The sequence below is a fragment of the Lissotriton helveticus genome, chromosome 5_1 (genome assembly GCF_964261635.1).
Source record: "Lissotriton helveticus chromosome 5_1, aLisHel1.1, whole genome shotgun sequence".
Classification (NCBI taxonomy): Eukaryota; Metazoa; Chordata; class Amphibia; order Caudata; family Salamandridae; genus Lissotriton; species Lissotriton helveticus.
In genome coordinates this window covers 1,325,149,781-1,325,161,568 of record NC_136065.1, presented here as the reverse complement: position 1 = coordinate 1,325,161,568, position 11,788 = coordinate 1,325,149,781, and positions in this window count along the sequence as shown.

Here is an 11,788-nt window from a genome sequence, read left to right as displayed (position 1 = left end):
GAATGAAGGCTACTGTCAAACTAATTAGCAGCAGTTTTTCTATTCCTACTGTTGCTTTTGTATGTAATCTTCCTGCCGAGAAACTTCACTGCCATGTGCTTCCTAAATGTTGATTATATTTAATTAGGGGAATGCAATACCTTCAGGAGAAGTATTATTTAACATTTATAACAGAACACTTATACTTATTGTAAAAGGTACTCCAGCAATGCGTATATTGCTCTGAAAATATCATCATTGTCCTATACTCGTAGTATAATTCAAGTGGATGAACAGTGCGAATTTACATCAGCACCAATGAACACATTCTAAAATAATTGGTACCATGAAGTTTAGGCCCATCTTTAGTGGGAGGCAGGGTTGAGGTAGTCTCACTTTCTTTCTGCTAGTTACTACAGCAAGACAGAGTCTGTAGAGCTCTGTCCCTGGCAGACTAGCTCTGCGCTATTCACTTCCACATGAGTTGAAAGCTACCATCAGCAATGACTTGTTTTAAACACATGCTTAAGATGTCTTTGCTTTTGAATACCACTGCACAGCTGGTTCATTGATGCTGATCAAAGACATCTGAAGCAGATATTTGTGGATGCCACGCTTCTGTCTTGTGAATGTGTAGAATTATGTTCTTTTTACGGTTTATTTTAAATTTTCGCTTATAATAATATTGTACATTATTTTAGACATGTGAGCTGATATGCATTTTACCACAAGTATTTTTAATAAATGTGTATTAAATCTTGCATCTCACGGTACTCTGGTGTAGTCATCTAACAGTTGATATTTCATGATTCTGCAGCTCTGTCTACTAAATTCGATCTCAGATGACCCTATATATTTCTGGGTCTTGAAATGCAAGGAATCAGGAATGCAAATATTTCAAAGTGTTCATCAAAAAAGGGGAGTTCATTTATTTGATTGGAAATTCTGGGGCTTGGTCCCCTACTCTATCATGGGGTCGCTCTCCTTTCTGTGAGTAATAGGGCTAATGCCATAACCTTCTTATTCGTTTCGGTTTTGGTGTGTCCTTCACATATCCCAGCAGTACTTTTAGGGATGTTAATGTTACTTTAAAGCCCAACATTTTTGTTCATTCTAAATCTATCTTGTTCTAATATCTCATAATGCTTGAACATTCCCATGCTTTAAGGATAAAATGTGCATTTGGGGTTTTGCATCTCTTTCCTTCTGCTGAAATCTCCAGTTCAATTTTTCTCAAATGTAGGAGGTGTATAGACATATCTGTGTCTCACATCCGTGCCTCAGGCCACTTTATAGACCCAGTCCCTCGTGACATTGCAAAAGACCTCTTTACTCACATGCTTCCCCACTGGACAAAACTGGTGTATCTCTCTCTTAGCTACAGAAAATGTCCTGAATGCCTCAAAATGTGTCACCAAACCGCTCTCTGGAATAAATTCTCTGCAGACATGAACGATCTCAACAACGATCACCCAATTTCCAACCTGGCTTTCCTCTCAAAAAACATCAAAAGATGTGCAGCAGAGCAACTCACCCAACATATCAAAAACAATGACCTCCTAGATAATTTTCAGTCAAGTTTAAATCAGGGCTTCAGCACAAAACCGCTCTACTACAGGTAGTCGATGATGATCTTTGAATTCTAGACACAGACAACCCTTGCCTCGTGATTCTTCTTGACCTATCATCGGACACAGTCAACCACCACACACTTATAGACACATTTAAAAATCAAATGGGCATTGATGATATGGTCTAGAAATGGTTCACTTCATTCCTCATGGGCAGGTCACAACGAGTAAAAATTGATGACCATCTTTCTTCATCAACTGCAGTGGGCCAGTGAGACCCTATTCAACCTACACCTAGAGTCAATCAGAGTCCATCTTAAGAAGTCAGGAATGTTCTATCACCAATACACGTGACACACAGCTGTATATAAATGTCTCCTCAAAAAACAATGTCTCACAGCTCGCCACCACCATAAACTCTGCTCACGCCTGGATTATCTCTTATAACGGATAGCTAAACCCTTCCAAAACTGAATTTCTCATTATCTTACCTTCAAAATCAACCCCTCCACTGCAATCCTAGATGGACCTAAACAACATCCTCAACAGTAAGCACACCATTGTTGACAGTACCAAGTCTCTGGGAGTCATCCTACGCAAAAGACTCCACCTTCATACCCAAATCAGCACCATACCCAACAGCACTCGCTACCAACTATGGCTTCTGGGGGGAATCTGCTGCTACATCTCAGAACAAGATCTTAAATAGCTTACTGATATACAGAATAGACTATTGTAACTAACCCCGGGCGCAGCAGGCGTAGTGCCTCTACGCGAAGTTTCACGAAGTAGAAAAAAAAACTCTGTGAAACTCCGCTCCGCCATCTCCCCCCTTCCAAAGTAATTAGCAAGTACGTGCCTTTTTTTTACTTTATAATTACTTTGGGAGGGGGGGTGGAGAGGGCCGGCTAACTACGCTCTGCCACGGAGTCGTAGTTTTTGCCTAAACTCTGCGTTCGTAACGGAATGCGAGTATGCAAAACTACATAAACACCACTGGTGGAGCGTAGTTACAAAAACAATCCTGCATGCAACGGAGATACACATGCACCATGGTGCAAGGGTGCCTATGTGCGCGCTAGGCTGCAGAAACGACACTAGCGCAAGCAGAAAGAAAAGGAATGCACCATACTGCTTAAATACGATCCTGCCCTTTCACTTTTTCATAGGGCAGTGCACTAAGGTGCATAGCTGCGCTGCCCTACACCTAAATGCCATAAATGAGGCCCTCTGTATACTATATCTACCTTCTTACAGCTCTTGTACATTCTGCTTTATGTATTGATCTCATCTACCTGATGTGCTTTCAAACTTGTAATTACTTATAGCTGTATGGCCTATCTTCAACCATCAGTAACTTCGATGCAACGAAATAGTTCTGCAGCGCTCCCTAGCACCTTTGGGTAATGTCCACGCTACATAAATATGCATAAATAAATAGAAATGTTTGCAGTGCTATTCTGTGTCTTCTGTTAAGAAAAACTAGCTTGGTTTGAAGGCAGCCATATGCTCTTTGGTTGTTAGCAATGGTGTATCCTGATTCTAGTTCCCCTTTTTCTCTTGGTATTTTATGTTCATTGTAGATTATATTTTGAGCAGTGTTATGCAGATGCGTCACCAATTGCGTGGACGTGGGAGTTGATATTATCAGGGACAACGATTGCCATTCAGTAGGTTTGTGTGGAAATGTAGGCTACAACCCGGTCATCATATTTCTGAAAAGGAAAAATATAAAAAGGTCACGTGGTGTCCATAAAAGAATAAGATGAATTGCGCATTCCAGCAAAGATTTACATTCCTATACTTTTCCATGAAGAATTAATGAATTCCTTGATATTTGTATTTAGTACCTGAGAAATGTAATGGGTTGCGGTATAACACAGGCATCAGCCAAGAGCATGGGTAGCAAAGGCTCCCTGCAGCCCAGGGCGGTGGGGGAGGCTTGTCCAAATGGAGGGTGGGGGGGGGGAAGGAGGGATGAAGCACGTTCAGCTCAAGGCCAATGAACATCTGTGAGATATGGGAGACTCAGGTGTCCCTCGTCACATTCTGCGGTGAGGGGAGAGGGTACTGGGGAGGGGTGAGATCATTTTGCGTTATGCTGCAGGCTGTCGCAAGGACGTCTCCCCAGCCTTGTACAATGTGTTCACAGAGTTCAAGGATGTGTAGATTTGCTGGTTAAACTCTTTCCCTGTTTGAGTGTTTTATGGTTCCAGGAGCAGAAGGCCAAGGATAGGTCTTATGAAACATGCATGGACAAGGAGGGGGCGCTTGCCCCCCCCAGAGCGACCCTCCTTGCTCCCCCTGTGAAAACCGTGACTTCAAGACGAGGTTCTAACTCTCTTTCCTCTCCTTTCTTTTAGTTGCTTCCCTGTGAAATGGATCCAAAAAGGAAAGAAACTTTTGCTGGAAATGTCATATTTTTCTGACATTTTAATTCCAAAGTGCTGCATTTGGGAATAAAAGGCTAAACATATGAAAAATAGATAAATAACTAAATAAAGTAAGACAGAGTGGTAGCAAACTGGCCAAACTGATTTTATTCACACTGAAACACATTAGCGCCACTTTTACAGAGTTTGCCAGTAAAGCGCTATTTTTGTTTTCTTGTCTTTGTTTTCCCTGGACTTGGAACTAGTGCACCAATCCTGGGGGTACTGCAATGTGTGGATTGGAAAACAAAATGTGTGCTGCGGCTCTGCGTCCAGGGATGTGGTCTTTTTATCCTACTGCTTACGTTTTGTAAGGATATAAGCAATGGCCATTGAAATGGGTCCATTCAGGGCCCTGTAGTCGTGTCCTTAACTTTTCAGCGCAAAGCACTCACTGATTTCTGAATAGTGAGTGCAAAAGCATTAAGGTAACCTTGTTGTTCCTGCTTACATTTCCCATGGTTTGCTAAATTTTGCATTCCCTATAAGGGTTTGCTTTTTCCAGGATGATGTTACTTTTTTTTTTTTTGTAGGCTGCATATTTCTCTTGTCTAGTGCGTAATTTAAATTGAGCCGCATCCAGGTGTTTATAGCGGGCAACAATTGGGTTGTAGTTGAAGACAGTGCGAGTTTTTCTCAGTGGGGCAGTACGGTGTTCAGTGGGGGAGAGGATGTGGCACTATGGTCAGAGATGCTGAATTTGGAACTGGGAACCAGGTTCAGCCTTAATAACCAGTCCACCAGACCACTCTCCTGCAAGAGCACAATCACATGCTAGACCTTAGAAGGCTTCGCAACACCTTAGAAGTCCTGGTGTCTTCGCACCAGCAGGTGGACCCTAGCAAGACAAGTGTAGGTTAACCTTCAAGGCTTGTCCACCACTATCCATACTGAAGATCACCTCCAGTCTTGCGGGCAGGCCTATGAAGCAGTACACACTAGAACAACAGTCACTGAGGTCATAGGACCCTTGAGAAGGGCCAGCTCTAGGGCAGTGCAAAAAGTGTGACCGCACCGGGTGCTGACTTTAGGTGGAGGCATCATGTTTGCAAGTATATTATGGTTTTAAAAACGCTTGCTGCCTCCTTCCTGGCCTCCAGCAATTTTCAGCAACAATAAAAATGTCATGATGAATCTGGTGATTAATGTTCTTCCTAGAGAGAGATCAGAATGTTGTCTAGTGGAAGTTTTGACTCATGGAAAGGTAGCTCAGAGGGTTAATGTACCGGCTGCAAAGAACATGCGCCATGCAGATCACAAAGTGCACATAATGTAAATAGATCAGTGGGCTACTTCTTTTGTCAGAGAGATCCTTTTGTTACTTGCAGTTTATAAGTTAAAATCCTAACTTAGAACAGTGAGCTATTAACTGTCATCTAAGAGCTGCATACAAACTGCAAGGTATAAAATTGAGCGTTTTGTCCCCTCCCCCCAGTCTTTGATTATCCTAATGTCCCAAAAAGTGTTCTTTTGGACAGAAATAAATTCTGATTATTAAGGAGAACCCCCAACCATGGTATTATGTTTTAAATTCCGGGTATTGTGTTTCTCCAGACCAATCACTATAAAAATATACGGGCTACTAGTATGGTTGTCATGTGACCCCTACACCTTGTAGTCCCTAGTCTTATGTAACATTTTCTATACAGTGATTTACACACATATTGATTGTCTCTGTGTAATGTGTGTGATGTACAGTGCTCTGACACCCTGCAATGGTATGAGTGGTGCTGTAAATCAAATTAAATGCATCTGAGAGAGAGTGGTTATGGAAACTTGGGGGGGGCACAGTTAAAGGGTGGTAGTGAGGGAATTCATGGCAGAGGTGGTCATTGGGGGGCACTAACAAACATTAATGCACAGGACACCACCAGTGGTATGGATGGCCCTGCCCTTGAGGCAAGTCTGCCTCACCCATAGGTACCTCCATTGGCCTTGTTTCAGCAGTAGTAGCTGCAACTCACCAGGGATTGGCAATGCAGGATTTGCACGCACACCAAACTAAGTTCGCAAACTTACAGTCACCCGGCTTCATTCACAAGCACTTTTAACATGTGCTGCCTGCTGTGAGGCCACTGGAATTAATTATGCAGCAAAGGATGACAACATTATGCCGTAGTGTTGACTAGATTATGAATTTTAAAAAAGGCTGCAGCGTAATGCAGTATATTTTCAGATATTTTATTATTTTGACGTATGTACACATGCTAACAGTCTCTGGAAAGATTTTTCCTTATTAGTACCAGTGTAACATACAAACGCAGCAGTGAGAAAGGTGACCAGTCAACCTTTACAATAGGCCATCCACTCCGCAGCAACACAAGTCACATTTTATATTAACTTTTGATATGTTTGAGCTACAAACAATTTATTAGTTTAAAAGGTCGGATCATGCAGCAGATCTTGCATTATGAGGCAAATATGGCAGAGCCATAATTTTAGAGAAAACATTTGCAAACTAGGATATTTTGCCATTCATGTTTGAACTGCTGCTGTGGAAAAAGGGAGTAGTGCTGATGACAGAAACTCCATGGCTCGGAGACAAATGTTTCCACATTTTATCATATTTGGTACATTCTGTGATTAGAAGCATATCCCACTTTGTGAATATATTTTAATGTCAATAACTCATTATACCCTTAAATAATCATGTTCATACATTGGTTGATTAAACTGGGCAGTGAAATGCCAAACAAATACAAAAAATTGGGATGTCTGCGCATTCTGGCCACCCCTCTGGATCCACCCACAGATCCAATCCTTGGTTTATTCCCGCCCTTTGATTCTCCGCCCACTGTTCCCCTACTTTTTTTCCCCCACTTCGACCACTGTGTAAGACTCAGCATCCCTGGACCTGTGATGTGCTGCCGCTGCGGGCGCCGCATGTGCCACACATCTACGGTGCCGGGCTTCCGCATAAGGGAGCTGGCCATTATTGTATCCCTAAACGTGGGCACGTTGTCAGTTTGACATTGACTACACATAGAGGGACTCTAAGTTTATTTTAAAAAATATAGCTAACATTTGGACCTATACATTTTATTTTGTATAAATTAATTGAATGTGTGTAAAATTTAGCAATGCCCGGGGAATCTAGTAAAGGGAGCACCCATTGACGAATCACTAGCGTGTGTGATTGCTGCATTATTTATTACTAACTTTGACATTGTGCTTTAACTTTGGATAAAAGTTATCATGAATTCTAGCACCAAGAATCCAATATTGGTAAATATGTGTGCTACAAATAATCCCTAACATACACTGTGCATACAGTATATTTAATCTGGTGCTTTAATCATAGGCTGTTTTAAAGTATTCTGATGAAAATCGAATCGTGCTGAAGATTGGTGTTGGATCAAGGACCTGGAAGTCTGCACACCTAGCAGACAGAGATAAAGCACCTTGTCAGAAAGTTTAGCGTTTTCCCTACAGGTGGGGTTTGCTGGCTTGTGGCAGGGTCAGTCACATATCCTGGATTCCTGGCATTTAATTGAGTCTATCCCAGTTCTGCGCCCCAGTATTTCTTGTGCCCCACCTGGCACACATCATGTCGGAGGATGGTGATGATGATGTTAACATTTTGCCCCCCCTGGAACAATTTTTGCAGGCGCCCATGGAAACATGGCAAAGCAGATGCGCGCCGCAGGGAGACTGAACCATTCCTTCGCACCAATGTACAGGCACGTGGTTCGACTTCTCATCTGCCCTGGTTGGTTTTAGGTTACCATTCTGAGTCCCTGAATCCCAAAAAACATCTTTAACGATATACATTTTGTGAGTTTAATAACCAAGTACGGAAGGGCTCGCTCTCTGTCATCGTCATAGTTACGGTGTGCGCCAGCTTTGTTTTCTAAAACACTGTTTGTTAATGTGCACGTCCACACGGAAAGGTCTAGGAGTAAACTTTATCGGGTCAAGATGTGGTGCAAAAAATACAAGTTATTTTTTTTAAAATAAAACCCCCATTATCCTTTCAAAAATAGAAGACTACTGCAAATGAATGCTGCGTAAATAATCTAAACTATCATTCTTGTCTGTGAAGTAACCGGGAATGTTTCTTATCAACTTTAAATAAAGCCTTCTCAAAGAAAACATCGGTTTCCATGTGTGTCAATCAGTATTATCTCAATTTTAAAAATCTTCACCTAGTCACAGGAGCTGTTATAATAACCGTATTCATGCTCTTTTTAAATCTCAAAATTAAATAAAAACGCCTTCATATCAGCATTTTTTTTAACCTTTAGTAATCAAAAATTTGACTTGAAACCTATTTTTCTGTGCATGTAAGGCACCAACAGTTTTCTTTCAACGCGACTAAGATGTAGGAGCGTTAACTTCCTGCTTCCGTCAATGTAAACATTTTTCTAAGTCACAACATTGTTTTTCAAGCTCGTCTACCCATTATTTACATACGGTAGCCTAGGTGATACAGACTGAGAGTGCGTAAGATTTTAAATCTATGTTGCAAATGGAAAAACGTCTTATTTTTAGAATGTGCTTTGGGGATCTCTGACATAAACAAGAAATGTGCTTTGACTACACCAGATGGAGGCTTCCCTACCAGAAGAGTAGCACACGTGCCTAAGTGGGTTGTGCGCCTGTGACGCGGCTTGTTCGGAGCGGCTCCCTTGTCCTGCAGCGGAGTAGTGGAATGCAGCAGCATTCTTTCAGTTTTGCCTGTTCAGCCATGTGGCAGCATACCAAAAGCACGAAGGCAGTACAACATTTCGACGTTTCCGCAAATCAAATGACCAAAACGGGTCTCGTGAAGCAGTGAGGGAGGCAGGTACGGAGGGAGTGGAGTACGGCTGGAGGGGGGAAGGGGCAGGGGGGTGGGGGGGTGTTGGTTAAAGACAGAAATAATAAAAACGTACCTGCCGGCCGGCCGTCTCCTCCGTCCTCTTCCTGGCTTCTGTGCAGGCTGTAATGCAGCCTAGGAGGACATGCAAGGTGCACATGACTGTTTGGCCTCCTAAGATAGCCGGACATACAGTCATGGGCACTTAGAGAGTGCCACCACCCTCCCCCCTGCAGCTGCCCAGCCCCTCCTTGCCCTGCAAAACAGCCTCAGCACAGAAAAATGCAATGATAAAATAAAATGATAATAACCTCGAGTTATCATTTTATTTCTCCTTTTTTACAGTGCTGAAAGACAGTGGGGTGACGCTCCTCCGCCTTAGCAGAGGAGCCACCCCTGCCCCAAGCGTTTGTGCATTTCAGCTGGTGTTATTGGCTGAAATATCTTGTGAACATCCTCCAAGTGCAGTCAGACTAACAACACGCAGAATGCTTTGAGTTTCACCGTGGCTACAAAACAAAATCCACTGGGAATTTCACCAGTTCCATTTACAGGCAAACCATTTCAGATTCTATATTAGCAAAATAATTTTTACTACTTAAATTCAATTAATGGGGGCAAGAAATTTGAGTATTAGTTGAGTGGGGTGAGAACCCACCTCAAATAATTATCACAATCCGTGTCACAAAAATCCTTAAATAAACCTTCTGCTTAACTCTCTGGTAGCTTGGCACACAAACAATCAAGATTAACTTATATGCAATATTTAAAGTATTTATGCAGTACTGTAATGATAGCTGCGGACTCCGGAAAGGTAGTTAGCCTGAAGCTTTATTCCAATAGAAACTTCACCCACGACGGTCAGCGACCTGTCTGCTCAGAACCCAGAGGTAACTGACAAGGTCAGCTTCAATCTTTGCCTACTGCTCCCTGCCAACACGGGCCATAATATACAATGCACTTATAAATGAAAACATAACTGAACATAAGCATGCAATGTGACTCAGGCCTGCGAGTACACAAGCGCGGGACTCACCACGAGTCACACCGATAACTGCTACACTTCATCACCTTCCCCCTCAAAAAAACAAATGACAAAAATGAGAAGATGACATTAAGGAGTGAAACAAAAGTAGCATAACATAATCCTTGTATTTGCAAGGTATATAGTGCCCACACCGTCAGCGCTTACTCCGCCCTGCGCACATTACACTTACATACCAAGGAAACTCATGAGACATATTTGTGGGAAAGCAGTGATGCAGGTTTATTTCGTACAACAGGTATCTGATAGGTGGGTCATCTTACAGGCGATCCAATGCGGCAGCCCCTCGCTGACCCGCATGCCTAATGAGCCATCTTGCACAGCGAGGCGATGCTCTGACGGTGCAGTACATTATCACTTTATTTCGTTACACTCCCGCCCCCCCCTGTCAGGGCGGGGAGATGAGGCACACCCCCGGTCGGTTCAGGCCCCCCGACCGCCCGAAGAACTAACGGGGCGCCGACGCTGTTTCCTGGAACCCCCTCGGCTCCAGGTTATTGGCTCAGGCACCCTTACTGTGCCAGGCAGAGGTATTTAGACTGTATCCTTCTGCCGCAGAGGTACCCCTACTGTCCATCTGCTTCCAGATCGCCCTGTGACTCCGCCTGCAACATAAAACATGATCATTAAGGAATTCACAATAGCGCCCGCCGCTCTGCAGCTGGGTCAGGGTTCAGGGTGGGAACAGCGCAGAGCAGCATAGGGACCAGACGCGGGAAGGAGAGGCCGAGCCAAGTGTTGGGCCTGCTAAATACCCCCGGGAACGCCTCCCCGTCCCCAGGAGAGCCCTCCCTATTGGCTGTTGGTGAGGAGGGCGGCTCAGGGGGGTGGCGCGCTGCAGGCTCCGCTCGCCCGACGTGTGGGACTAAGGCGCTGTCCCGCCCATGCTCCCCTTCGTGTCGCGCGGCCAGCGGCATTACCTCTCAAGACCTCGTGCATGCTACTGTGGGAGTTCCACAAGTATGATTATGTGTACTCCCATTAACAATGATGATTGAATTTCGACATGGAATAGTCTCACAACCCAGTACAGGTAGTACCCATTGCGTCCAATTCAAATCTGAGACAGAACATTTCATAACATTAATGATTATGGCATGCTGATTGGAAAGTCTCACAAGGTTCGGCACGTTACACTAGCATTTGTTTTCCAACATATCTGAGCCCTTGCTAACTCTTAACACTTTAGTTGGGGAAAAAAAGAAAAGGCTTTATAATCAAAATGTAATCTCCAGCCTTAGGGTAAACGTCACAAGCGAGAGTGTGGCTCCCTTACTGTGTCATTTTAGCCTGCTTCTCCTCACCATGTGGAATAACCTTCTCTTTAACCATCAAACTAACATCTGTTTCTTTGATTGCAAGTTGATCCTCCACCCATGTTGGAAACAAAGCGAGTGAAATCCTCGCCCTCTCAACAACATGGAGTGACTCCTGTGGTGCACTGTGGTGTTATGTTATGCCCCCAAACCTTCTGCTTGAGAAACTGTTTCACATCCAATCTGGCTGCAAGTGTGGCTGTTTGTATACCTTCCTTTATCACCTTGTCCCCTCTCTACAATAAACCGTTGGAAGATGATGAATAGAGAGCAACGCGTAAGTGTTTGACATCATGTTTCCCCCAACAATTAAGTGTTTGCCCTGATACAAAATGTGATCCATTATCTGTAACAAGAGATATGGGTGAATCCTCTATGGCATATACCTGTTCTAAGAAATTAATTGCTGTGATTGTAGAAGAAGAACTTACAAAAAAAATATATCAACTTTGAAAAAAATCAACCAAAAAAATGGCATATCTCACATGTTATGTTATGTTAATTTCAGGGCATTCCAAAGCTAAGGACTTAAGTATGCAAATGAGCGTCCACGTGTGATAGCTTGGCGGATTCTATGCAAACAATAGAGACCATGACTCGCTGATATCAGTTTCCAGCAATGTTGGTAGGGGGAGACCAGGTCCTGT